The sequence below is a fragment of the Macaca nemestrina genome, chromosome 10 (genome assembly GCF_043159975.1).
Source record: "Macaca nemestrina isolate mMacNem1 chromosome 10, mMacNem.hap1, whole genome shotgun sequence".
NCBI lineage: Eukaryota > Metazoa > Chordata > Mammalia > Primates > Cercopithecidae > Macaca > Macaca nemestrina.
Window position 1 is genome coordinate 116,038,585 of NC_092134.1, and position 27,992 is coordinate 116,066,576.

At 41.1% G+C, this 27,992-nt stretch overlaps 1 long non-coding RNA gene across 2 annotated transcripts; it reads left to right on the top strand.

Moving 5' to 3' along the window:
• LOC105492143 (uncharacterized) lies at positions 1-27,419 on the top strand. Of its 2 annotated transcripts, none has more exons than XR_011609280.1 (3): positions 1-5,325; positions 19,495-19,603; positions 20,445-27,419. It is a non-coding gene; the product is annotated as an uncharacterized lncRNA (long non-coding RNA). The 2 variants fall into 2 exon arrangements; XR_011609281.1 differs by lacking the exon at positions 19,495-19,603 and having other exon boundaries at positions 1-3,880; positions 5,007-5,325.
• Positions 27,420-27,992: the final 573 nt, after the last annotated feature.

Consider the following 27,992-nt stretch of genomic DNA (forward strand, 5'->3'; position numbering starts at 1 on the left):
AGGGGCAGGGTAGAAAAAAAAAGAAAGAAAGAACGAAAGAAAGAGAAGACAGCAAATGAATCAAACGGACGTGAGTAACAAAAGTTTAGAAAGAGCTGGGCTGGGATTCAGAAAAACGCCTCATGCCCCCGCCTCGCTACACTCCCAACCCCTTTAAAAATAGCAGGTAATCAAGGAAGGAAACGGGTGCTTTCATATGGAAATACAGATGTGTATGTTGTTTTGCGTATTCTACTATTTTTTGTGTGTGACATGCAATTACTCAAGGCACTGGGCAGAATTCAGCCTTTGGATTTTGTGGTCACACACACCCCAACTCCGCAACAGCTATTTATTCGCAGGGCGATGGGGTGCGGATAGTTGATGACATACAAGAAAGCACTCCAATTAAAATGCCCTCCCCCCCCGCCTTTTAGTTTTCCAGACACTTGCTTTTTATTTTCTTTTTTTAAACATCATCAAAACAAGAATATTAAACTTGAAGCAGAATTTGTTACGGCATATCTGACTCAGGAACTGATTTAAGGTTTGGGGTTTTTTGGCCGTTTGTTTCTTCCTCTTGTTTTTTGACCTTTAGTTAACTCCACACCTCATTAGTTCTTGGCCTGTAGGTGGACTGAGAAGAGAACCATGGTAAGACTTAAATTTGTCAAATCAACATTTGGAGAGGAGAAAGTTCGCTGTGATTCAAATGCAAAACCAAAGGGAATGTGATTTAAAAGTCAACCTGTAGGGCATGGATCCTCCCTTAACCCTACTAGACTCTTTTCACAAGGAGTTGCCTAGCCTTAAGGTGACTGTTTCCTAACCTCTCATTCCCTTCTCAGCCTTTCACTCCACTGAACAACATTAGCCATTGCTTAATTGCCAAATCTAATGGAAAAATTTAATTCCCATCTTGTGCCTTTTGTGGCATTTGCCAATGTTGACCTCTCCTTAGAACTTTCTGCCTTTCCACTGGGCACGGTGTCTCACGCCTATAATCCCAGCACCTTGGGAGGCCAAGGTGGGCAGATCACCTGAGGTTGGGAGTTCAAGACCAGCCTGACCAACATGGAGAAACCCCGTCTCTACTAAAAATACAAAATTAGCCGGGCATAGTGGCACATGCCTGCAATCGCAGCAACCTGGGAGACTGAGGCAGGAGAATCACTTGAACCTGGGAGGTGGAGGTTGCAGTGAACCAAGATCAAGTCATTGCACTCCAGCCTGGGCAACAAGAGTGAAACTCTGTCTCAAAAAAAAAAAAAAAAATTTCCTCCTTTCTTTGGCTGTGGTAGTGATCCCTCTTTTGTGTACTTCTTGAAGCAGGGGTTAGTTATAGCAGGCAAGAGTGTGGTTATCGTTGGACCAGGATTCAGGATCTGACTGAGTAGCTGACTCTTAATCCAGTTTGTAGTGATCACCAGGAGGATCTGGACCTCAGTGTTATCACATCTAGAGGTGAGCAAGTTGACTGACTCCTGATAACCGACTCTTATATGATGAGCATTTAAATCAGGACAGAACTTCTTGATTGGATAACATACCCACTATTTAGGAAAAACCCTTCCTAAAAATCCAGGTACCTAGTGAGGTATCGTCACCTCCAGTCTTACTGGTGGCTGCCAAAGTCAGTGAATTTGCCTCCATCCAGTGCTGGAAAAATGCAGAAAAATCTCCACCCTGCCTAGCCCGTTTGGTTAATGCATTCTTTCTTCAGAGTATCGTACAATTTGTTTTAAGCTTTTTAAGCTATAATCACATCCCTGCTAAGCCTTCCTGAGATCACACCAAATGTCCTTGATGGGAATTGTCAACAACCCTTACTTCTGGTTTCTAATGATATTCCAGGAAAGGAGCCTAACTAGAGTCAGTGAGTATTCATGCACTTCAAACCCTGTGACATAATAAGATTTGATTTTTAAGAAACAGCTTGAGAGGATGGATTCAGAAAAGAGGCAAATCCAAAGGGAGAGTCTAAACTGGAGAGCAGTGGGAATGAACAGGAGGAGGCTGTATGAGAGAGGAATTGGTCATCTTATAGACCTGGAGGTCAGAAATCTAAAATCAAAGTGTGGGTTGTGTTCCTTCTGGAGGATTGAGGGGAGAATTCATTTCTTTGCCCTTTTCAGCCTCTAGATGCCACCTGCATTCCTTGGCTTGTAGTCCCTTCCTCTATGTTCAAGGCCAACTGCATAACATCTTCCCCCCTTTCTTTGTAACCTCTGCTTCATGGTGATGGGAACATCTCTCTCTCTGATAGTAGGAATTGATTTAGATGCTTTTCTAGCCATGTGTATTATGAACTAAATGCAATTGAATTACTTATGGGAGGAGATGACAGGTGATCTCATTACTTGTCAAATCATCATTAGATAACTGACTTGACTGTTAAGATTTCTGAAGCCATGATCTATTACCTCAGCTAAATCTGTATCAATCTGGTGACCCATGTAACTGACACCAAGGTGTTAACACTTTAAGAAAACCTAGTTTATGTTTGCAGCTCCTGAGGATAAATCCCTTTATCTTGAAATACCTGGAAACCCCTTTTTAATGTCCAGTGGAATCATATTGCCAAGTTTGACAAATGTGTCTAGACCAGCATTTCCCAAACAACCCACCAGAGAACACCAGCCTGTAAGATGGTGATATCGTTTGGATGTTTTTCCCCTCCAAATTTCGTGTTGAAATGTGACCACCATGTTGGAGCTGGATCTAGTGGAAGGTGTTTGGGTGATGGGGGCAGATCTCTCATGTATGGCTATGTACCCTCCCTTCAGTAGTGAGTTCATGAAAGATCTGGATGTTTAAAAGAGTCTGGGATCTTCCTCCTCTCTCTTTTGCTCCTGCTCTTGCCAAGTGATATGCGAGCTCCACCTTTGCCTTCCACTATGATTGGAAGCTCCCTGAGGCCTCACTAGGAGCAGATGCCCATCCCATGCTTCCTATACAGCCTACAGAACTGTGAGCCATAATAAACTATGAATTATAAATTGCCTTTTTAGCAATACAAATGGACCAGTACAGACGGGATGCTGGGAAGACAGTTGTTCCACCTTCAGTAAAGTCCATGGAACACAGTTGTTACTATATTCTAGGCCAGCCAAGATGCTTGTACTCAGAAAGGGGTGGTCTCAGGACCACAGGAAAGTAAAAAAATAAAAATAAGAAAATTAAAAAGAGATTGTCAATGAATCAGAATTAATCAAGGGCAAAGTCTTAGGAAGTTCCTTCATGAGGAAGTCTGGGGGGGGGCTATGGAAATGAAAATTTTTAAATAAATAGGTATGTGGTGCTAGCAGGAATAAATTATGAACTTGTGAATATAACATAAGATTCTTTATTACCTGGTCTCACCCATCTTTCCACCTCTGCCCCCCTTCTTCCCCGACTCTGTGTTTCACCCATAATAAACTACTTACAGCTTCCTAATGTTAAATTTACCCTAAAGCTGCCTCCTTAAATATTTTAAGTTCAACCTAAAGGTTCTCCATACATAGTGAACTATAAACTAATGATTAAACAGATTGTAACCTACTCTTGTACCAGTCGCCAAGTTTCAGCCAATCAGAGGTGGCCAACTGTTCCAACCATGCTCAAATAAGGGAAATGTCATGGTGTAACCAATCCAGCTGTTTCTGTACCTCATTTCTGTTTTCTTAGGTCACTTTCCTTTTTCTGTCCATAAATTCTCTCCAACCACTCAGCAGCACTGGAGTCACTCCAAAGCTGTCCTGGTTCAGGGGTCTGTCTGATTCACAAGTCATTCTTTGTTCAGTTGAGCTCTGTTAAATTTAATTTGTCTAAAGTTTTCCTTTTAACAGATGGTGTCAGAAATGGACCCCAAAGTAGATCTCCCAGTGACCCCCCCAGGAGCACTGAGTGACCAAAAGAGGTATCTGCTGGGCCCGTCCTCTCGCAGTGTCCACTGCTTTTTTGCAGCAACTGGGGATTGTGGCTACATTCTCTCTCAGATTCTGAAGCTCCATACATTGCCATTTTCAGCTGTTTGAGCTTGCTTGAGCAAATTTTTTATCTTAGCTGAGTTTGGAAGTCGATAGACATTGGGCTGGGTCCAGGATTTGATTGGATCTGATAATTAACTGGCTTGGATCCAGTTAGATGCCTCGGGTGTCTGACTGGGTCAGACAGATACCGCCAGTAAATATTTTAATAGCAATACTGCAGGGGTATGAACTCTGGCTTTAAGAAACTCACAAGGAATTTTATGTTCTATACCCTTTGTTTCTTTTTCTTGTGTGCTTCGGTTGGGAAAAATCATTAGTCAAGTTAATCAAGGGGATTTAAGAGCCAAATACAAGATTCAACATAAAAATGGAATCCTTGGGCTGGGCGTGGTGGCTCAGGCCTGTAATCCCAGGACTCTGGGAGGCTGAGGCGGGCGGATCACCTGATGTCAGGAGTTCCAGACCAGTCTGGCCAACATGGTGAAACCCCGTCTCTACTAGAAATACAAAAATTAGCTGGATGTGGTGGTAGGTACTTGTAATCCCAACTACTTTGGAGGCTGAGGCAGGATAATCACTTGAATTCTGGAGGCAGAGGTTGCAGTGATCTGAGATTGCGCCACTGCACTCCAGCCTGGGCGAAAGAGCGAGACTCCGTCTCATAAATAAATACATAAATAAAGGAATCCTTAATTTCTGAGGAACTGAGTACTCTACCTTCTGGCTACACCTACCTATACCTGTATGAGGGATAGGCCCTGGAAGCGGCAAACACAGGAATGGTGAAATCTTACTAAAGGTAATTTAAAGTTATGGTGGAACATCCCAAATGAACAACACTGCACTTTAGGAAGTGCATTGAAAAATGAAGTCTCCCAATTTAGTATCATCCAGGGATGGCTGTTGAAGTTCAGAAGCTTCTAAAAAGATTCCAATATTTTTACAGATTCTTTTAAAAGATTGTTTGTAAAAGGCAAATAAAAAGCTTAAGTGACTAATCAGAAAAATTAGGTGTTCTAACCTTTTGTCATTGTTACTATCTTGCCCTGAAAGGGAAAAGAAAGCTGGATAAAGTATTTATAGAAGACAGGGGACCTGTGGTGGCTCATGCCTGTAAGCCGAGGTGGAAAGATTGCTTGAGGCTAGAAGTTCAAGACAAGTTCAAGCAACATAGCAAGGCCCCATCTCTACAAAAAATGAAAATAAAATTAGCTGAGCATGATGGCTCATGCCTGTAGTTCTAACTTCTAGAGAGGCTGAGGCAGGAGGATTGCTTGAGTCAAGGAGTTCAAGATTACAATGAGCTATGGACATGTCGCTGGACTCCAGCCTGGATGACGGAGTGAGACTGTCTCAATAAAATGACAAAAAGGTAAGCCCTTAGGTAAAGTAAGCTTGCGTCTTTGTTAGAGCTATCCATGCTAAGTCCAGACAAAGAAAATGCTTTCTTTAGCCTGGTACGGTGGCTCACGCCTGTAATCCCAGCACTTTTGGAGGCCAAGGCGGGCGGATCACAAGGTCAGCAGTTCGAGATGAGCCTGACCAACATGTTGAAACTCCGTCTCTACTAAAAATACAAAAATTAGCTAGGTGTGGTGGCCCGCGCCTGTAATCCCAGCTATTCAGGAGGCTAAGGCAAGAGAATCACTTGAACCCAGGAGGCAGAGATTGCAGTGAGCCAAGAATGCACCGCTGCACTCCAGCCTGGGCAATAGAGTGAGACTCCATCTCAAACAGAGAAAAAGAAAAAAGAAAAGAAAAGAAAATGCTTTCTTTACCCAGTTCAGTAATGAGCTCTGCCCCAAACTCAGTAATTTTAGCAAAGAAACAGTAGCTAAGTTAAGAAGACCACCTATTAAACTAAGTTGGTCTCCAAAATATACCTTTCTGGCATTTAGCTGGCTACTTTGAAACCCTTTTGTAAATGAAATTTACATCTATAAAGGAAATCTCTGTTTGTAAGGGCATCTACACTGAGAAGAGGGAGGACTGGGTCACTAGAAACTCTTACCACTGATTTAACATAAATCTTACCATTGTTTAAGGTGCTTTTCCTTGCCATCTTGTCTTAACTGGGCCTTTACCTACACTTTTCTTCCTTGGTTTGGGGAACCAGTGGTACAGTATTTAGGCCTGAAATCTCAACTCTGTGCTTTTGAGATACAAATTTTTCACCATGTTCCACCTAAGAGCTTCCCTTTAGAAGTACAAATTTAGGATTGCCTAACAATTGCTTAGGGCAATGAATTAGGTAGTTGGAAGATTGATAGTCTAAATGGGGAAAAGAGACTATTTGAAAGCCAGCAAATGGGAATTGTTTATGAAAGTTAAAAGATCTGTTTCTGTCTTTATGTCTGTATGTCTATGTGTGTTAGTGTATTTGATAAGATTTGGTAACTAAAGACAGCATTTAAATGGTTAGCAAAATATAACAGGATTGAAACCACCTTTGCAAAATTATGACAGTAAGAAAAATCTGACATAGTTGACTCCATCTTGCTTCTGACCCCTAAACTGCCCTCGGTCATTTCATAGGCCAAGCTAACTTTCTGAAGAATTTAGTTTTTAGTTTAACTTGAAACCAAGGATAATAGTCCCTCCCTAAAACGAATCCCCTCCTTGCTCTGGAACCAAAACCCACCTTTGTAAGACTAAGGAAAGGCCACAAGAATAGGATTATGGGAGGGCCTGAACTCTGCTAACATGTAGGCATAGTTTCTATAACCCCATACTGCTCAGGGATCTTGTGTCCAGAGGTCATAAGATTTGTGGCTTCCCTGATTGCTCCTACAGATAACATTCTACTGTAGAAACTAAGATGTGTTTTTTGAGATGTTTTACAGACTGACCCCACCCAGATCCGTAACTCATGACTCACCTGGTCCTATGGCCCCACCCAGAAGTATTATAGACTCAGGATGAGGACTGTTTTCCCAACCCCTATGATTTCATCTCCAACCAATCAGCAGTATCCATTCCCTAGGCCCCTGCACACCAAAATGTCCACAAAAAAACCCTAGGCTCCCAGCCTTCAGGGAGACTGATTTGAATCAGCTAACTCCAGTTCTCCTGTATGGGCTGGCCGCATGTCAGTTAAACTTTTTCTCTACTACAGTGCCATGGTTTCAATGAATTGGGTTTGTCTGGGCAGTGGGCAGAAAGAACCCATCAAGTAGTTACAGAAATAGCTTCCGAATTGTCAGTTAAATATAATTCAGGCATTTTTGCTTTAGTCTACTGGTCAGACGGGTCTGTGCTGTCTCTGATAACATGTTTTAAGGTCACAAAACTGCTGATTCTGCTTTTTTTTTTTTTTTTTTTTTTTTAAAGAGACAAAGTTTTCCTGTGTCACCTAGGCTGGAGTGCAGTAGTGTGATCACATCTTACTGCAATCTTGAGCCTCCTGGGCTCAAGCAATCCTACCACCTCAGTTTCCCATGTAGCTGGAACCACAGGCATGTGCCACCATACTCAGTGCTATATATATAGAGGCATATATATATAGAGGCATATATATATAAGCATATATATAGAGGGGTGTGTGTGTGTGTATATATATATATGTGTGTGTGTGTGTGTGTATATATATATATTTTTGTGTATGTGTGGAGACAGAGTCTCACTATGTTGCCCAGGCTGGTCTTGAGCTTGTGACCTCAAGAGAACTTCCCACCTCAGCCTCTTAGAGTGCTGGGATTACAGGCATGAGCCACCATTCCTGGCCTTGATTCTGTAATATTTTTAACACTTATTTGATTTGCTCCCCCAAGCCTTGCATATATTTTATTGTGAGCTTGTCTTTGTTTTTTGTTTTGTTTTGTTTTTGAGACAGAGTCTCACTCTTATTGCCCAGGCTTGAGTGCAGTGGAGTGATCTTGGCTCACTGTAACATACGCCTCCTGGGTTCAAGCAATTCTCCTGCCTCAGTCTCCTAAGCAGCTGGGATTACAAGCACATTCCACCATGCCCACCTAATTTTTGTACTTTTAGTAGAAATGGGGTTTTGCCATGTTGGTCAGGCTGGTCTTGAACTCCTGACCTCAGGTGATCCGCCCACCTCGGCCTCCCAAAGTGCTGAGATTACAGGCATGAGCCACCATGCCCAGCCTGTGAGCTTGTCTTTGCTTTTGAGCTTCTGGAGTCTGGACAGGTGGCCATCGTAAGGCTTAGAGTCATGTCCTCACTGCCCAGACCAGCAACTTCAAAGCAGAGTCACGCCCAAGAGTCACCCCTTCTTCTTGGCCATCCTGGGAGTGATCAGATCCTCCAGGCATCTTCTTTAAATCTCTGTACTCTGTCCTGAGTTGTATACCTAGAGCGTAATTTCAGGACTCAGAATGGCCCAGCCGTCGTAGCTGTCCTAGGTACCATGTGAGTACTCAGAACCCAGGACTGCTATGGAAGACATTAGGGAATATACCTGTGTTAGTTTCTAAATTATTTTAAGTAATTTAAAATCTTAAAATTATGTTATATTACAATAAGTAATAGATGATTATGAGATAACTGAGTCATTTCTAAATAAGTTAAAATTCTGAAAGATTATTAAACGTAAGTTTAATTTTATATATGTTGGCGTCTTATTTTTGTGTGGCATAGAAAAGTTATATTCAGATTTGTTAATAAACAAAAAATTGAGGAAACATCTTTCTAAAAAATTGTGAAATGATTTTCATCTATAAATACTTACAGGCCAGGTGTGGTGGCTCATACATGTAATCCCAGCACTTTGGGAAGCCGAGGCAGGTAAATCGCTTGAGCCCAGGATTTCTTTTTTTGTTGTTTTTTTGGTTTTTTTTTGAGACGGAGTCTCGCTGTCACCCAGGCTGGAGTGCAGTGGCACGATCTTGGTCACTGCAAGCTCTGCCTCCCGGGTTCACGCCATTCTCCTGCCTCAGTCTCCCGAGTAGCTGGGACTACAGGCGCCCGCCACCATGCTCGGCTAATTTTTTTTTGTATTTTTAGTAGAGATGGGGTTTCACTGTGTTAGCCAGGATGGTCTCTATCTCCTGACCTTGTGATCCGCCTGCCTCGGCCTCCTAAAGTGCTGGGATTACAGGCTTGAGCCACTGTGGGGAAAAGAAAGAGATCAGCCTGTTACTGTGTCTATATAGAAAGAAGTAGACATAAGAGACTCCATTTTGTTCTGTATTTGAGATGCTGTTAATCTGTGACCCTACCCCCAACCTTGTCCTTGCAAGAGACATGTGCTGTGGTAACTCAAGGTTTAATGGATTTTGGGCGTGCAGGGTGTGACTTTGTTCCTAGAAAAGCTAGGTATTGTCCAAGGTTTATCCCCATGTGATAGGATGAAACAATGTTGCTAAAAGGTTTATCTCAAGGCACAGGATTTTCCTTTAAACTTATTCATGTCACAGATCCTTGTTCTTATGTCTTACTGCTAATTTCCTCCCTAAAAACGATCCTATTGTCCTGCCACTCCCTTATCTTTAAGATGGTAAAGATAATTATAAATACTAAGGGAACTCAGAGGCCGGTGCCGGCTTGGGTCCTCTGTAAGCTGAGCGCCGGCCCCCTGGGCCCCGCTTTTCTTTCTCTATACTTTGTCTCTGTGTCTTATTTCTTTTCTCAAGTCTCTCGTTCCACCTTACGAGAAACACCCACAGGTGTGGAGGGGCAGGCCACCCCTTCAAGCCACCGCACCCGGCCAGAGCCCAGGATTTCAAGACCAGCCTAGGCATCATGGTAAAATCCCCTCTCTACAAAACTTACAGAAAATTAGCCAGGAGTGGTGCACATGCCTGTCCCAGCTACTCAGGAGGCTGAGGTTGGGGGATTGCTGGAGCCCAGGAGGTCAAGGCTGCAGCGAGCTGTGACTGCACTCCTGCATTCTAGCCTGGGCAATAGAATGAGACCCTGTCTCAAAAAATAAACCCCAAAACCTTACGTGAAACAGTTCAAAATTACTTACTTCCTAGGTTTTCACAAGAAATTAGGGTTAACAATTCTGCATATGGAGTTTATAAAGAAAAGCAAGATATGTTTTTGGTGAGGAAAGTGGTAAAGGCATAAAAAGGTGTGTGGCCAGGCTGCGGTGGTTCACTCCTGTAATCCTAGCACTCTGGGAGGCTGAGGCAGGTGAATCACCTGAGGTAAGGAGACAAGCCTGGCCAACATGGTGAAATGCCATCTCTACTAAAAATACAAAAATTAGTCGGGTGTGGTGGCGCAGGTGTGTAATTCCGGCTACTCAGGAAGCTGAGGCAGAAGAATCTCTTGAACCTGGAAGGCAGAGGTTGTAGTGAGCTGAAATGGCGCCACTGCACTCCAGCCTGGGGAACAAAGTGAAATTCCGTCTCAGAAAAAATGTGTGTTGAAAAAACTTTGTGAAGTTACTTAAAGATTGTTTCAAATGGAAGGAATAAAAAAAGCATAGATTAAATATAGACAGTTGGAAAAATAGAAGAAAAAGTTTTGTCAGATTACAAAAGCTTTACAGAAATCTTGTGTGGTCAAAAGCTAACTGAGATTAAATGGATTTGTTTATAAGGTTTTATTAAAATTTACTTTAGTGTTTGTAATACGTTAATACAAAAGCAAAATTGGTTTTCTTTTGCGTAAGATTTTCATGTAGTATTAATAAGCGTTAGTAAAAGATTTTTGTTCACCTTTTACATAAACCATAAAAAGAGAGAGAAGAGAGAGGAGACCAATTCTGCCTCTTGCTTTCTTTAGTAGGTCTTTTGGTTATTTAAACTGAGTCTCCCCTCTATCAAAGGATACAGGATTTTGCTTTTTAAAACCTTTCAATTATCACTTTGGCTAAATGAATGACTATTATTTTAAAGTGACCTGTGTTCCTATTTTGGTTAAGTGTTTTAAGCCTTTGATGTATTTGACAGGCTTTTCAAAATTCAACATCAAGTTCAAAATTAAGTCTTTTTGACCTCAAACCAACTTTGGGATGTTACAGAGGGCCCTTGCAGCATCCAAAAGAGAGATAATAAACAAGATTATTTGATATATTAAATTATATGGGAAGCATTGTCAAATAAGAAATGATGTTTAGCTTTCTTCGAGTTATATTTTTATGGATACATTATTTTGTATTCCAAAGTTATATGAGACTCCTAAAAATCTGGTATGTATTGCTGTATGTTGTTAGTCATAATTACAATTATGTTAAATTATCATAGGCTGGCCAGGGGCTCATGCTTGTAAACCCAGAACTTTGGGAGGCAAAGGCAGGAGGATTGCTTAAGCCCAGGAGTTTGAGATCAGCCTAGACAACATGGTGAGACCCCCATCTCTACAAAAAATTTTTTTAAAAGTTAACCAGGCATAGTGTTGCACATCTGTGTTCCCCGCTACTGGGGAGGCTGAGGTGAGAGGATCACTTGAGTCCAGGAAGTTGAGAGGTTGAGGCTGCAGTGAATTGTGATTGTGCCACTGCACTTTAGCCTGGACAACAGGGGGAGACCCTGTATCAAAAGAAAAAAAACCAACAACAAAAAACCAAAACATCATAGGCCACAGAAATAAACAAACTTTCTTGTCAGTTATGACCATTTTAAGTCATTTCCACAGTCAGTTGCCTAATTTTGATGCATTTCTGCAAACTCTTTATAAGCAAGTAAAATCCTAGAGAATTGTGCCTTCAAAGAGATTCATGGAAAGGATGGAAAGAACTCTTGAATACATGTTTCTGATAGCTTTAGGATCATATCATTTGGACTGGGTAAGAATTCCTGGAACTCATGAAGAAACTGACTGATTTATAAAACTGTTAATCCAAGCAGGAAAAGAATTAATTGAATATCAAGGAAATACTCTGCCAGAGATTTTCATGCTAAATCAGTCAACACCGAAATCATTAAGATGTACAGTTTGAATGAACTCCATGATCCTAGTCAAATTTCCTTTGATGACCCATGTAATAAACAGTGCTAGACACCTGAATTGGAGAAACAGAATTGATACTTAAATCCAATGTTAATCATAGATTCATGGAAAGCCTAAATGGCTGCTTGGGACTTCCTGAGCCCTTAAAGCTTCCATTATTAAAGACTCTGCACTTTATGAGTTATCATTGAAGAGAGAAAATGATCCAAATTTAAAATACACATATTAGTGTGGTGAATGTTCTAAATTGCGAAAATGGTTTATGACCAACATTTGGTTTGTCATGCTCACAATCCTGGAAATACATTCAAAACTTCAGGTACATTTCTGCTACCTGATGGGCTCTTTGAATATATAGAGAGGGATTTCATTCAATTACCGTTTTCAGTGCATGTTTGTTTGGTTGTATAGAAGCTTTCCCATTCAAGGAGGCTGATGCTGTTATTACAGTAGATAAAATGTTAGTAGGAAATGTGTTTTCCCCCATGGGGCATTCCTGGAGAAATCTCTAGCAATAAAGGTACTTGTTTGATTGGACAAGTTGTAAAACAGTTAAATAAGGTTTTTTTAGGTACCATAGCATTAGGCAAAGCTAACTGAATTGACTGAATTGTCATAGTCAAACATACTGCAGATCTGCTTCCAATGGAAGACAACGAAATAGTTACTGGAAAGCCTGTACCCCTAATATTAGAACCTCATGTATCTTCTGCTCCTAAACTCTGATATGACTAAATGCTGTGAGGCTTCGATGCATTATGTTAATCTGTATTTTCACCAGGTAAAGGAAGCTTTTCCTGATCCACTAATTAAGGACAATCAAACCCTTCATGATCTAGAATCTGGAGGCTGTGTCTTCTGGAAATAGTGTCAGAGAAAGATTGCCCTTACTGCTGACATGCAGCAAAACTTTAGGACTTGCGTGAATTATGGGTCCATAATCTCACAACCCGGAGGGGCACCTCTAGACTCTTCGAACTGTATATCTGTTGGAGACTTTAAGGTAAAGCTGACCAGAGACGTTTTTCTCCAGAAGCAGTGAGCACCATAGTCATGGACAGCTTTCCCAAGATCACAGATCAAGACTTCTCTGCTGTCATGAGGCTCATACCTTGTAATTTTTTCTTGCTTATGCTTCTATGAACAATAGAATTGGAAAAGGGGTGATCCCACGTGCACTCATAGTGTATACAGTTATTTGTGGAGGATTTTGCTGCCAACCTTATACATGGGCAAACTTACGCCTTGATGGATGGAAGATAAAGGGCCAATATGGGTTAGAAATTTTAATGGTACCTTTGTTTCTCCATAATCATTCCGAAATAGAACACTGGTCCACTATTGTTAACCTACATCATAGGTTGAAGAGAACATTGCCAGGAGGCCTTCATCCTTCCAGGTGGGCATCATTTGTTGGGTCTTTTTCCATGGTATGGAGAAAATGAGGCAATGATTAGAAATTGGTCCCTCAGCCGGGCACGGTGGCTCATGCCTGTAATCCCATCACTTTGGCAGGCCAAGGTGGGTGGATCACCTGAGGTCAGGAGTTTGAGACCAGCCTGACCAATATGGTGAAACCCCATCTCTACTAAAAATACAAAAATTAGCTGGGCGTGGTGGTGCACACTTGTAATCCCAACTACTCGGGAGGCTGAGACAGGAGAATTGCTTGAACCTGGGAGGTGGAGGTTGCAGTGAGCTGAGATCACCCGTCTGCATTCCAGGTTGGGCAACAGAGCAAGACTCTGTCAAAAAAAAAAAAAAAAAAAAAAAAGAAAGAAAAGGAAGGAAGGAAGGGAGGAAGGGAGGAAGGGAGAAAGAGAGAAATTCATCCCTCATAATAGGCTCTATAGCAGATTCTACTGCAAACGCTATGGTTGCACAACAGGGACTTCTTTGAATTTGCTTGCTAAACTTGTGCTGGATAATAGAATTGCTCTAGGTTGCCTACTGGCTAAACAAGGAAGAATCTGTGTAGCTACTAACACGATTTGTTGCACATGGAGGAATACATCAGGTGTTATAGAAATTCAGTTGTAGAAGATTAGTGAACAGACTGCTTGTTTGAAATGAATAGACCCTTTATCTGGCTCATGCCCTATTTGATTTTAGTTGGTTTGGTTCATGAAGACCCTGGCTAAGGAGCATATTGTAAACTCTTGGTATTATTCTCTTGATAGGCAAAATAGTAATCTCCCTGGTATACTGTATTCTCTGAAAAGTTTTAAATGTTTGCATGCAGCCATCCATAAAATGTCAGATGGTCTCTCTTCTACTGGAATGACAGAAACTCTAAGAAATGCATGAGCATGAGGACACGCTGTGCGAGATAAGTACCTGAGAGTAGTGCTAAAGTCCTCAGTTTTGGTCACACTCTAACCTCAGTGAGAACCTGACTAAAAGGGGAGAATTATTCAACAAAATTATGTGAGGCCATTGTTTTGGACTGAACTCATGTGTTAGACCCCAACAGGCCAGAACAAACCAAAATGGAGTCCCTCATGCTAAATGTAACATAATCAAATTGAAACTTAAGAGAAGCAGATAAATCCCAAAACTGACCAGTTTTTTTTTTCTTCTGGAGACAACAGATTCCAATACAATAAGGAAGTCCCCTCTGCTCTAACCCTTACGAAAAAGTAACCTAAAGTTCTTGTTCCCACCTTATTAAACCTACAGTTCTGCTGTTTCCCAGTGGGATTTGAGAATGGTGACAGAGTGACATCAATGCCTGAAGTTTTGGGCAATTTCTAAAAAATTAAGAGGCTTACCAAAAGGGGGGAGTTGTTAAATTAAGTTTAGCCTAAAACTGCGTCTTTGCATAGTTTAAGTTCAGCCCCAGGATTTCTCCATATATACTGAACTGTAACCTAACCATATTCTGGATCATTTTGCTTTGTAGTAAAATGATGAAAGAAAGATTATGGTCTTAATTTTTTTTTTTTTAATTAGAGAAGGGTTATGTGATATTAAACAGGAAATCATAGAAACTTTTAAGGTCTATGGCAGGAAGAATTTGGAGTAGTATTGATTAGGGGAACTATTACAATAATAATTTATATATATTTGCCTTCATATAATTTTCTTCCTATTTTTGAGAAGAAAATAATGTATATTTTCTCCTGTTTAATTGGGTTTTTTTGTTTGTTTTGTTTTTTGAGACAGAGTTTCACTCTTGTTGCCCAGGCTGGAGTCCAGTGGTGCAATCTTGGCTCACTGCAGCCTCCGCCTCCCAAGTTCAAGTGAGATTCTCCTGCCTCAGCCTCCAGAGTAGCTGGGATTACAGGCACCACGCCTGGCTAATTTTGTGTTTTTAGTAGAGACAGGTTTTCACCATGATGGCCAGGCTGGTCTGAAATTCCTGACCTCAGGTCATCCACCTGCCTTGGCCTCCAAAAGTGCTGGGATTACAGGTGTGAGCCACTGTGCCCAGCCTCTCCTGTTTAATTGTATTCATTCTAATGTTTACTCACTTCTTTTATTTGTAAAATAGGGTTACTTGGAGTTCTTCAGCCTATCTTACCAGTTAGCCACTATTACTAACAATTTGGATGGAAAAAGAAAAATCATATCACCTCTCCCCTTCATTGTATGTATGTGTTAACTAAGTAAATATAGTATTCTTTCCCATTTCTAATGAAAATTTTGTTTATGTACTGAAACACTGCAAACGTCTATAAATATTGTGATTTATTTGACCAACACAAAGGATCTTTTTAGAAACAGCAAACAGTTCTCAGATCTATAGGAATTATTCATTTAATGATAGTTTCTTCTTAAAAAAAGAAAATAGTGTTTAGTTACCAAATCATAAACAACCTAAACAACCCCTTAAAAGACACTCAAATAATCTCATGGGTCAGGAGGGTGATGATCAGTATATTTGGTTAATAAAATGTAGCATAGAAAGCCTAAACCATAAATGGAAAATATAACAGGTTATACCAAAGAGAATACATTGAAATACATTAAGAAATCGGATTTAAACTATGATTGGATCCTTCTTTAGGTGGAAGTTATTTGAGAGGATAATTCCATGAAAATTAAAAAGTCATGATTCTTTCATTGTAGGCTAGAAGAATGGATTTAGTCAACTGAGATTAAGTGTAGGGGACTCTACAAGAACCTATACAAGGATAAGAATATTGGAGGAAAAACAGTGGATGAGATACCAGATGTTATGGCATTCCATCTTTGTAAATACATGCAATAAAATCTGGTCTATCTGGCTTTCTTTCAACCTGAATGCCACTCACCGATATCACTGCATTTCTGCAGTACTGTAATTGAGGTTTATAATGATGACCCTGACATGACTTGTGAATCAGAGTAGAAGATTAAATTATGTTCTGCTTTTCCTTCATGTATTTAATTATATTTATATTAGTTGCAAACAGGCAATCTGATCTGTTTTAAAACCCTGCTAGATTAATCAGAGCGTCTTTATCAGGCACCCAACCATCCTTGATAGCAGAGTTTATAGTTCATGGGAGAAAACAAAAAAACCAAATAAACCACACAGGAACTGATTTTAAAATGTGACATCTGTACTATCATAGCAAGAATAATTATTATAAGATAATTTGGAATCATCCAGCCACATTTTAAATAACTATAACAAATGTGTTAGTTAATAATAAATGCTATGTAACTACTTCTTTTTAATAAGTGTACTTCATATTCTGTAGTGAGAAAAAATGTACCTTAGACTGAATAAATAAATCTTCATCTCGGATCTGATAGAATGTGGTTAGTGTCAACAAGAGAACAGATATTAGGCACATTTTCAGTTGAGTTGGTTTGTATGTAAAAGTTTGGTTTGAGGGTCCCATCAAGTTGCTTCTCATCTCACCTTTGGTTTACCCAGAGATGACTGTGGTGACAAAAAAGGTGTTCTAATAAACGTGAATAAGCCTGTGTTGTAGGTCAGATTCTCTGCAAGAGGAGCCTGAGACAGGGATTCTTGTGCGAATGTCTTATTGAGAATGGTCTCTCAGGAGAGGGGAATGTGGAGGTAGCATGGAGAAAGAGGATAAAGCTAAAAAGAAAGGCATGGCCCCAGCTGGAGACTGGCTTTGGTCCGATCCTGTAGGGAACCTGCTATAGTTTGGATGTTTGTCCTCCCAAACCTCAAGTTGAAATTTGATCCCCAATGTTGGAAGTGGACAGTATTTGGGCCATGGGATAGATCTCTCATGAACAGATTAATGCCCTCCCTGGGTAGTGGGAAGGAGTGAGTTCTTCCTCTGTTAGTACCTGAGAGAGCTGATTGTTAAAAAGAGCCTGATGCTCTCCACCGCTTTATCCCTTCCCCACTGCTGACTTCCTCTCTCACATGTGATCTCTGTACACATGGGCTCCTCTTCACCTTTGGCCATGAGTGGAAGCAGCCTGAGGTCCTAACCAGCAGCAGATGCTGGTGCAATGCTTCTTGTACAGTTTGCAGAACCATGAGCCAAATAAACCTCTTTATAAATTGCCCCGCCTTGGGCATTCCTTTATAGCAACACAAAACATTCTTTGTAAATTCTTTATAAATTACCCATTCTTTATAAATTACGCAGCTTTGAGCATTCCTTTATAGCAACACAAAACAGACTAAGACAGAACCCTAGAGCAAGAGTGGCACCATAGAGTTGGTCGCCTTGAGGCCTTTTGTACCCCCACTGTCAGTAACTCACTGGCTGTGGGTCAGTGATATCCACCAGGGAAGGAACTTCTGTTCTCCGAAAGGCAAGGGTAACCTTCCAAGAGCAACTAACACAGCAGCTACGGATGTTCACCAGCCCAAGAAGGGGATCTGGGCAGGACACCACTTATTCGCTACACATGGGAACACTCTCATATATGGGTTACAGCTGCAGACCAACCCCTAATAATCCTATAACAAGCAAAGCATACTATTGAAAGTACTGCAGCAGCCAAACAGGGCTTAGGAACCCTGTCTCCGCTCACCCACCCTTTGTGCCAAGGAATGGAAGCTGGTGGTGGCTTCTGGGACTGAGAAAAGGTGCCCAATAGGGGAAGAACTGAGGATGTTAGGAAAATTTAGGATAGGTCTAGACAGCCTGGGATAGGACAAGAGGAGCCTTGGGTTAAGGCTTATGTCTGAGGCCTACTTACCAATCTCCTTTCTTGTCTCCCATTAGCCCTAGAAATATGCTTGCCTGCTTATCTTTCCTCTGCCAATACCTTTTGCTGCCCACTAGGATTGCTATCTTCCCTAGCCTCCTCTGCAGTGACCTCTGTCTCTCTTCAGACAGTTTTTCCACCCACTCTTCATGTAACAACATTCAACTTCAGTTTCCCTGACATTTTCTAGTAGTTTGACAGTTAAATAATATGGGGAGGGGGAACAGAGTAGACATCCTTCCCATGCTATTCCCCTTCTTAAATTAATTTTTAAAATTTATTTTATTTTTAAATTTTTATTTATTTTTGAGACTGAGTTATGAGGCTGGCTAATTTTTGTATTTTTGGTAGAGAAGGGGTTTTGTCATGTTGCTCAGGCTAGTCTTGAATTCCTGGCATCAAGCAATCTACTTGCCTCGGCCTCCCAAAGTGCTGGGATTAGAGGCATGAGCTATCACGCCTGGCCCTTCTTCCTAAATTTAGCTTGATGAGCTATACCCAACAAGGGTACTTCTGATGGTTTTTTGGGAAAAACAAAGACCATGTAGTTGATTCACCTGAATTTTATGGGAGTGCCTAGAGGCTGTCCTGGGAGGTGCTGGATGAAGGCTTCAGGTGCAGTGAGGAGTGGAGGAGGTGGACAGGAAGGGCCCCCCTCAGGCCCTTCACCAGCCCCAGACCGGCTGAAGACACCATTTCAGACATGGACAACAGAATGGGTGGGTGTGGGGCAAGAGTGGCAAGACATTGGCTACTGTGGGCTCTGAAGGAACAGAGGAAAATCATTTTTTTTCCTTTGTTTTTTTTTTTCCCCTCTGGGAAAGGAAAAGAAATTCCCTTTACTCCAAGGCTAGGGTAGAATTAAATGACTCTAAGTTAAACTACTGATATAGAAATGAGAAATACTACCACTTTGGCTGGAATCAGAGCATCTGATACTGTAATCAGCTAAGCAAGGGACCTGAGGTGGCCCCCAGCAACACAGTCTGCATGGGCACCATGTGGCATGGTGGAAGGCAGGGGGTAAGCTAGTTAAGACATATACGGTGTCTAGCCGGGCGAGGTGGCGGGCGCCTGTAGTCCCAGCTACTCGGGAGGCTGAGGCAGGAGAATAGCGTGAACCCGGGAGGCAGAGCTTGCAGCGAGCTGAGATCCAGCTACTGCACTCCAGCCTGGGTGACAGAGCAAGACTCCATCTCAAAAAAAAAAAAAAAAAAAAAAAGAAAGACATTTACGGTGTCATCATCTTGGAAGGTGTCACCACCTTCCAAGAGAGCTTTCCCTTCCTGTTGCTCTTCAGTCTCTGCAGAGAGCCAGCCTTCCTGACCTATATGGGGAGTGAGACCACTGATTTATAAAAAGGACTCTTAAGACCCTTTTCTGGAGAGATTGGAAAGATACCAAGACAGATCTTAGTTCAAACTTGGCTCTGCTTCTTTCTACCCAAGTGATCATGAGCGAGTTGTTTAAGTTCTCTGGTCTTAATTTTCTGCCCACCTTTTATTTTTCACTAATAAAGAGAAGAGGTTTAATTGGCTTGTCACAGTCCCGCAGGCTATACAGGAAATGTGGCGCCGGCATCTGCTTAGCGTCTCATGAGAGCCTCAGGAAGCTTCCAATCCTGGCGGAAGGAAAGGGGAACCAGCCATCACATGGTACGAGTGTAAGAAAGAGAGGGAGAGGGACGGGGAGAGAGGAGGAAGAGAGAAAGAGGGAGAGAGAATGGCCTTAACTTTCTTATCTGCAAAAACAGAAGGGGATGGCAGGAAGGGGAAGATAATATTAGTGGCACACACAGAGTTATTGTGAGGATCAACTAGAATGTGTGTAAAGTATAGTGCTGGGTACATAAGTATTGTTATAACATCCTAATCATAATAACTGTTATTATCTGTGGGCTCTAAGCAAATAGTTTTCTATTTCAGTATATTCTGTGCCAGGCACTGTTCTAACTGCTCACATATTAACTTTTTAAATCCTCATAATAACTCTTATGAATTAGGTACTATTATTGTATCTGTGTTGTAGATTCAGAAGCCAAGGCACAGAGAGATTAAGTAATTTGCCCACAGTCTCATCCTTAGATAGTGACAGGGCTAAGATTCAAACCCAGGAAGTCTGACTTCAAAGTCTGCATCTACCACTTCAATAGGTAGTTAAAGAGTGAGGCAGGAATCAAAGATAACTGATAGAATTGGCACCAGCTCAAGGTGAAAAGATCAGAGTGGAATTGCAAATTGAGAGCCTGGATTAGGCAGGTTCCTTTCGCCTGGTGCCCAGAGTATGCTGAGGGTGAGGAGTGAGTGAGGATTGGGCGGGTCCCACAACATCAAAGCCTCACCATGGACTGTTTACCTCACAAAGTAAATTAATCTATTTTATTTTAGAGTGACTGGTAAGTTTCCAAGTCTTTTTCCAAGCAAATTGGAAAATAACCCATGGATGACTATGACTAAGGAAACTATGTGCATTTTACTCTTTTCTTTCTTTTACCAGGTAAGAGGCCATCCTAGGAAACAATCCTGTGAGTGATATTCCATGAATTATCTTCATGAACCAGAACAAGTCACTTTGCCTTCCTGCACCTTCTCTGAGATGGAAGAATGATCTGAAAATATGCCTCCCCAATGAACCTCAGCCCTGGCTGGCAGATCTGGCTGGCTAATGGGAGTCCCCTTGTCCTCTCCATGGCTCATGTGCCTCCCCTTCAAGACTGTGTGTGTATTCCAAGAGGACTACCTTCCCAGGTGGGGATGTATTGTTCTTATAACAATGTAAAGGCTTACAGAATTTCCTTGAATGTTGCATCTACTTTTAGGGTTCTGAATCTATGAATCACAAATTAGAATTGGTGCCTTTGGAAGAGGAGATGGGACATGAAGCCCGCTCCAGCTTCTGGTAATGCCCTAAAGAGCAGCTCAAAATACAGCCGAAAGAACCCAGAAAACAAAATAGGTAAGTCTTGAAGAGAGATCAACATTAGGAACATAATATTCACTGAATGTAATTCTGTGGTCTGTTTTATACTTTATTCGATGCATCCAGTGAGCTCTATTAGTCACTAAAGCGTTATAACAAATAAATCACAAAACGTTGATACCCTAAGAAGAAATAGCCTCATGCCACTTGTTGCCCCTTGGCGCCCCTTGGCTCTCAAAACTGGAAAGTCCACATACTTATAGTGGTTATGATAGTTTATCAAACTGAAGAAAAAAAGCCTGAAAAACACTCCAGTAATTCCAGACACAAGCAGATAATCTATTCAGTCCTGTGTAGTTGCAGAGAGTAAATGAAGAAAAGGAATTTTTTTTCTTCTCCTCAGGGCAGAGATGTTTTTCAGTTCTTTTTTTTTTTTTTTTAATTTTAGCACTTGATATTCCCTTGGGAAGTGTTGGTTACAACAAAACACTATTTATTAGAATCCCAGTATCTGAAATTAATCAAAGATAGATTAGCATGCCAGTTCTCCCCTTTCCTCTTTTGTAATAAAAGAGCAATAGTCATTTTACTATTGCTAAATATCATTTACATTTAGTCATTTACTAAAAATTGTAAAAAAATTTCTTAATATAAGCATAAAGTTACATAAGCCGAAGAGAAGATGTACCGGAAGGTAAATAGGCATGGCAGAGGTTTGAAAGGCTGTTAGGCACTGGATTATAATCCTTCTCGGGTATGGACAACATCTGGGTGTTATTTTTTCTCTCATAGCCAGTTCAGTACTCACTGTGCACGAGAAGTGCTTGAGTGAGTCTTTGTTAGTAAATGAAAAGCAAATTAATCCACTTTTCAGAGCTCTCTTCAGAGACCTGAGCCTGAACAAGACAATTCTCTAAAGGACAGAATATTTGGGAATGAAAAATAGGACATTATAAGATGCCGTTTGTTACTTTTTAAATCCCGTTTTCATCCTGGCTACACTAACTTTACCCTCAAGGGCAGGAAAACAGAGGACCAGAGATGGCTCCAGGCAAGTCGTGAGTTGTGTGTCATCAGCATCTGTCTATAGTGGTGATTCTGGTGCTGACATGTGGTGGTTTATTTAATCTATTTGGGCCCCAGCATCTGCATGTGTAAAAGGGAATGATGATAATGAGTATTTTCCAAAATATGTGATTGAAGGATTAACTGTATTTGAGATAGAGTAGGCCTCAGTTCGTGTCCGCTATTAGCCTTAGTCTGTCTACAGGAACCAGAAGTTTCAGATTGGGAGAAGCCTGGTCTTTTAGTGAGATGCTTTCTTGTGGTGGGACAAGGAGTTGGTGTGAGACCAGAAACCCAGCCTCTCAGGAGCAGAAAAAGAGGGGACTGGATGTTCTGCTGGTGATTCTGAGATGAGTGTTAACATCAGATGTGGTTGTTAGTCTCCAGATTGGCAAACTGAAATGTTTCCTTCATGCACTTCTTTGTTTTTGTTTTTGGTTTTGGTTCTTTCTGCTGATAAATATTCTTACTCAGAGGTTATTACTGCAAATAATAAAGAAAAATACTGGTAAACCAGGCCTCTGATGTGTTATTGTTAAAAAACAAAATCAATGTTTTATTCACAGTCTGAGTAGAGACTTGGCTTGATTGTTCTGAAAGAATTCTGTGTGGCAGGACAGGGGCTGAGCAAAAGAGTAGTGTTCAAAGGATTTATTGGTGTTGACTGTGAGTGTCTGTTTGTGTCTGTCTGTAAAGTTGGCTTGGTAGTCAGAACGTATGGGAAAACCTTCCAAGGGTCATATGGCAGCTTTTCAAAAATTCGGTAGAGCTGGGTACACAGTTTCCCTGGACTCACCCCCATCTAAGCAGCCTCTAGCAGAGGGACCAGAGCAGCTGTAAGATACCTGTTCAGGACAGATTTGTATAGGCCTGAAGCAGGATACCGCATCCCAAGCAACCACAGACTGCCAGGAAAGTGCCCTGTCATGGCACAACTTAAGCTGAAAAATCAGCATCACAGCCTGTTGAGCTGGAAGGGGTCCTAGAGCTGCTACATCCAATTCCTTCATTCTCTAGTTGAGGAATCAAATCTACACATCTCTAATGACCTGCCTAAGATAATGCAGCTCATTAGGGTCAGAGTTAAGATTTGAGACAGAATACAGAAATTTTTTTTTAAAGCCTTCTGTACTGACATTTGTTTTCATTAAACTTGATACCACTTCTATCCTTTGTTTGTCAACTTTTATCTCTGAGAAATTAATGTTGCAATAAGGTAGAATCAAAGAAATTGATGAGAGAAATTGTGCTGACATGTTTGGGGTTGTCTTTGTATTCTCTGAAACCACAGAAAACATTTGATTAAAGAGTTCGCAGTCAATGTGACAATTTATGTTTACTTTCAAAGGGGACTGTCATTTTCAGAAGTTAAAGAAATCTTTGTTTCATATGTGGGCTTTACAGTCTGGGCTCTTGATACCCATGGTGATGGGTTATTGTTGCTTGTGCCACTGTTAAACCAAGTACTGCTTTGAAAACAATTCAAAGGCATTTTAGAGGAACCCAAACGTCAGGTCTGTCTGATTATAGTACATGCAATTGTCAAGCTAGAAAAACGGGCATCCGTTGGTGAGCTTTGCTGTCCATGAGCTGTGAGCAGTCAGTCAGGTTCCTAGGGAACAGCCCTCCACTGTATTTAAGACACAGGTCTCACCCCCAGATCGAGCTGCTCTGAATTGCCATTTTACTCAAGATCAAGCATATCAGAGGTCACATTGTAAGCAGTAGGGGAACTATTAAGTTGAACTGAAGTAGAACAGCTAGAAAGAAGAAAATACACGTGTACTTGAAAGATGCAGGGAGGCTGGGCATGTTCACCGGGATCCTCCTGTGCAGAGGTAGGATCTTTTTGTTTGCCCTGGTCTAGTTTAAGAATCCTCTGCCAAGAAGGTTCTTTTAGTTTGCATTTTAAGATGTTATCCTTGTCATAATTTTAAACTATGAACTTTCCTTGTGCCAATTAAAGAAAAATGAAATAGAGGTCAGCCTCTCCCTGAACTCCTCTCAGCGCTTGAACATTCTTTCTCTACACATGGGCATTTGCACACTGCCTCCCCAGCCCGAGACCCGTACTGCGGCCACTAATTGAATTCCTAATGGTTGGGCCAGGGAAAACTCAGTTCCAAATTGCTCTCAATCCTTCCCCTAAGAGATCACACGTGTGTCAGTCTTTGTCCCTTGCCCTAACCCTCAACCTCGTCCTTCCTCTGCCATCGCTGTCTTTACATGCACATGTAGACATAGAGACTTGCACTTGGAAGCCTTTTCCTCCTTTCTGCTGCCTCCCAGCTCTTTCCTGTTTCCTTATAGAATCCTCTCCTCCTACACCTCCATTCATTATTTTCTCCCTCCCATTTTGTTCCCCAAATCTACCTGTAACACAAAGCTGATAAGCATATAAATTTTGCTTGTGATAAACCTTGAAGGAGGAAATAGCAAAGTTATGCATTTTGGTGTGTGTTCAAATAAAGAACCACTGCCACAATGCTTTTGAGAATTTACTTTATATTGAAGCCTTCATTTCCTACTCCCTGCTCCCCACCATATGCTTCTCTAGTTGCACTTAATTTCCTTATTAAAAATGTACTGGCCGGGCACAGTGACTCATGCCTGTAATCCCAGCACTTTGGGAGGCCGAGGTGGGAAGTTCACAAGGTCAAGAGATCAAGACCATCCTGGCCAACATGGTGAAACCCCGTCTCTACTAAATCTACAAAAATTAGCTGGGTGTGGTGGCGCACACCTGTAGTCCCAGCTACCTGGGAGGCTGAGGCAGGAGGATCCCTTGAACCTAGAAGGCAGAGCTTGCAGTGAACTGAGATTGCACCACTGCACTCCAGTCTGGAGACAAAACGAGACTCTGTCTCAAAAAAAAAAAAAAAAAGTACTTTATGGCCAGGCATGGTGGCTCACACCTGTAATCCCAGCACTTTGGGAGGCCTAGGCGGGAGGATTGCTTGAGCCCATCTCTACCAAAAAAAAAAAAAAAAAAAAACAAAAAACAAAAAACAGCTGGGCATTGTGGTACATGCCTGTAGTTCCAGCTACTGGAGAGGCTGAGGTGGGAGAATTGCTTGAGACTGGGAGGTCGAGGCTGCAGTGGGCTGTGATTGTGCTATGCACTCCAGCCTGAACAATAAAATGAGACCCTATCTCAAAAAAAAAAAAGTACTTTAAAATTTTTTCTAGTTAACAATTTTTCCATTTTGAGTGCTATAGTACAGTATTGTCTTCCATTACTTTTCATTGCTGATGTAACACATAAAATAAATAAGTGCTTTTGAAATAATTTTGGAACCTGGCCATTTTTAGAACATTGTTTCAAAGAGAAAATGAATTTCCAGCTTTTAGAACATGATTTATTTTAAGTTGGCTATTTCCTCTGTGTGTTTGTTAACACAAATGTTTTTGATGTGGTGACATAAAATCAGAGAGGCCTGCCTTGGTTTTTATCTTGTTAAATATGTTCATAATAGAAAAAAAATTAACCTTTTATTTTGTATATTTAATTGTGTTTGTATAGCATTCTTAGAGACTGTATTAGTCTGTTCTCATTGCTATAAAGACATACCTGAGACTGGGTAATTTCTGGAGAAAAGAGGCTTAATTGACTCACAGTTCCACAGGCTGTACAGAAGGCATGGCTGGGGAGGCCTCGGGAAACTTACAATCATGGCAGAAGGCGAAAGGGAAGCAGACACAGTCTTCACGTGGTGGGGCAGGAGAGAGAGAGCAAAGAGGGAGGTGCTACACATGTTTCAACCATCAGATCCCATGAGAACTCACTCACTATCATGAGAACAGCAAGGGGGAAATCCACCCCCACGATCCAGTCACCTGCCACCAGGTCTCTCCCCCAACATTGGGAATTATAATTCAATATGAGATTTGGATGGAGACACAGATCCAAACCGTATCAGAGGCCTCGCAATGCATGTTGCTATTATTTATAATTTTTAATAATCAAAGAGTATATGGAGACAGCAGCTTTCCACTATTTTTGTTCTTCCCCTCTTCCTGGGCACATGGAGAGGCTCTATTTTCCAGTCTCCCTTGTAGTGAGGTGTAGCCATGTGACTGGACATTTGCCATTGGAATATGAGTATGGGAGACTTGAGGAACCTCTGCCTCATCTGCATGAGAGGAAACGTCTGGCCAGGGACTTCTCTTTCCCCCACTCAGCCAGCTGGAATGCCCATGGCCAGAGCACCCTGGAAGCTGACTTTTGGTGGCAGAGCCTCTGCCAGCCTGGTCTCCAGTGACTGATGGGCACAAAGCTGCCCACCACGCTAGGATGCTTACCTGGGTTGTTACTTGGGACACGAATAAACTTGGCTGTTCTTTGAGCCACTGAATTTTGGAGGCTGTCTTTCATACAGCAGCTTAGCTTACTCTCTAATACGATGACAAAAGAGAGTTTACAAGTTATCCTGTTGGAAACGAGTTTACCCCAATATACTGAAAAATCAAAATATATAAGCAAAAAGTAATTTTCTTCAGAAAATGAAGTTCTAGACATTTGTAACTATTTTACTTTGGTTTTGATGATGAATTTCTCTAAACATTAAGAAATTTATAAGGCTAATTTAATCTTCCATTCAAACATAAAAATTTACCAAAGCCAGACATATTTCCCAAAGAGCTGTTATTTGAAAGGGGCAATTTGTTCTGGCCTTTGTTATGTCTATTAAACGAAAATGAGTAACAGAATACCCACCTCAGAAGCACATGTCTTGGATCTAGTGTCCTGTGATAATCTCATTTTAATTAGGACCAAATTCTGTTATGATGAACTGACCTCTCAAGAAACCAAACTCTTCACGGGTCACTTGGTAATAAAATAACGAAGCATAAAGCAAAGTTAACATCATTAAAATTTTTAAAAAGAAGTGTAAATTGGAATAAGGGTAAAATCATACCTGCTCATGATTTGTTTCTTGTTTCCATAATTTCCACCACAATTGGTGTCATATTTCTTACAAATTGCTGAATATTTTTGTTTGTACATTTGTTGGTGTGCTGTGTTTTTCCTCACAGAGCAAAATATCATCTAAAGTTTATGTTTTTTGTAGTTATTTAATCAAAATATGTATTATCAAAATAATATAAAGTATGAAAGTTAAAATACACAGTGCCAAATTGGCCCATGGCAAAAAACAAATATGTAGGCTCCAAATGAAGTCAAGATGAATTCATTTCTCACAGTCCTAAAGTTTAAGAGGTAGGGAGAGGGGTTACAGAAGAATCCGTAGCCTTGATCACCTCATGAAAACTAAGTGAGTATTACGATATTCTTAGTGGAACGCAGAATTCTGAATGAATTCTGAGAAAATACATTTAAAAGGATAAGATGAGCTACAGGAAAATAATTCATTCTTGTTTAACATGTTTGGAACTCATAGCAAATTTGTTGTACCTTTTTTTTTTTTTAATGTAATAATGGACTTTAACTCTCTCTTCCTGTACCAGAATGATTATGGTAATTGTTAAGTAGATCTTCATTATTCATATGAAGCTTTCTACTGTAGTCTTAAAGTGACTCCTGTGAGACTTTGTGTCTCAGTAAACATTGGATCCCCTCTTTTACCCGTTCCTGGCTGCCCAACTAAGCTAAACAGAAGCACCATAACCAGGCATCAGAATGACAAGAGAGTGCGTGGGTAGCAGGCGGGGTGCAAGATGATATGGATTGTAGATCTGAAAAGAACCTTGATGAGTTTTCTAACCATTTCTCTCTTTTTGTGTTTAAATATATAAGCAACACATTATAGGCAATTGACTGCTGTGTGGCAGTCCATCTAGAGTCTTGTGCTGAAAAGTCCAGAAAATTGAGTTATAACGCTGGCTTCAGTATGACTTAACTCCTTGACAAATCCCAGGCTGAATCTCACCGTCCTTATCTGAAAATGGGAATGCTGTATTCATACTTGTTTTTCCCCAAGTCCACTTTAGACAAATCAGTACCTGTAGGAAATAACACAAAACACAACTGTTTTAAAATAAAGAGGCTGGGTGTGATGGCTCATGCCTGTGATTCCAGCACGTTGGGAAGTCAAGGTG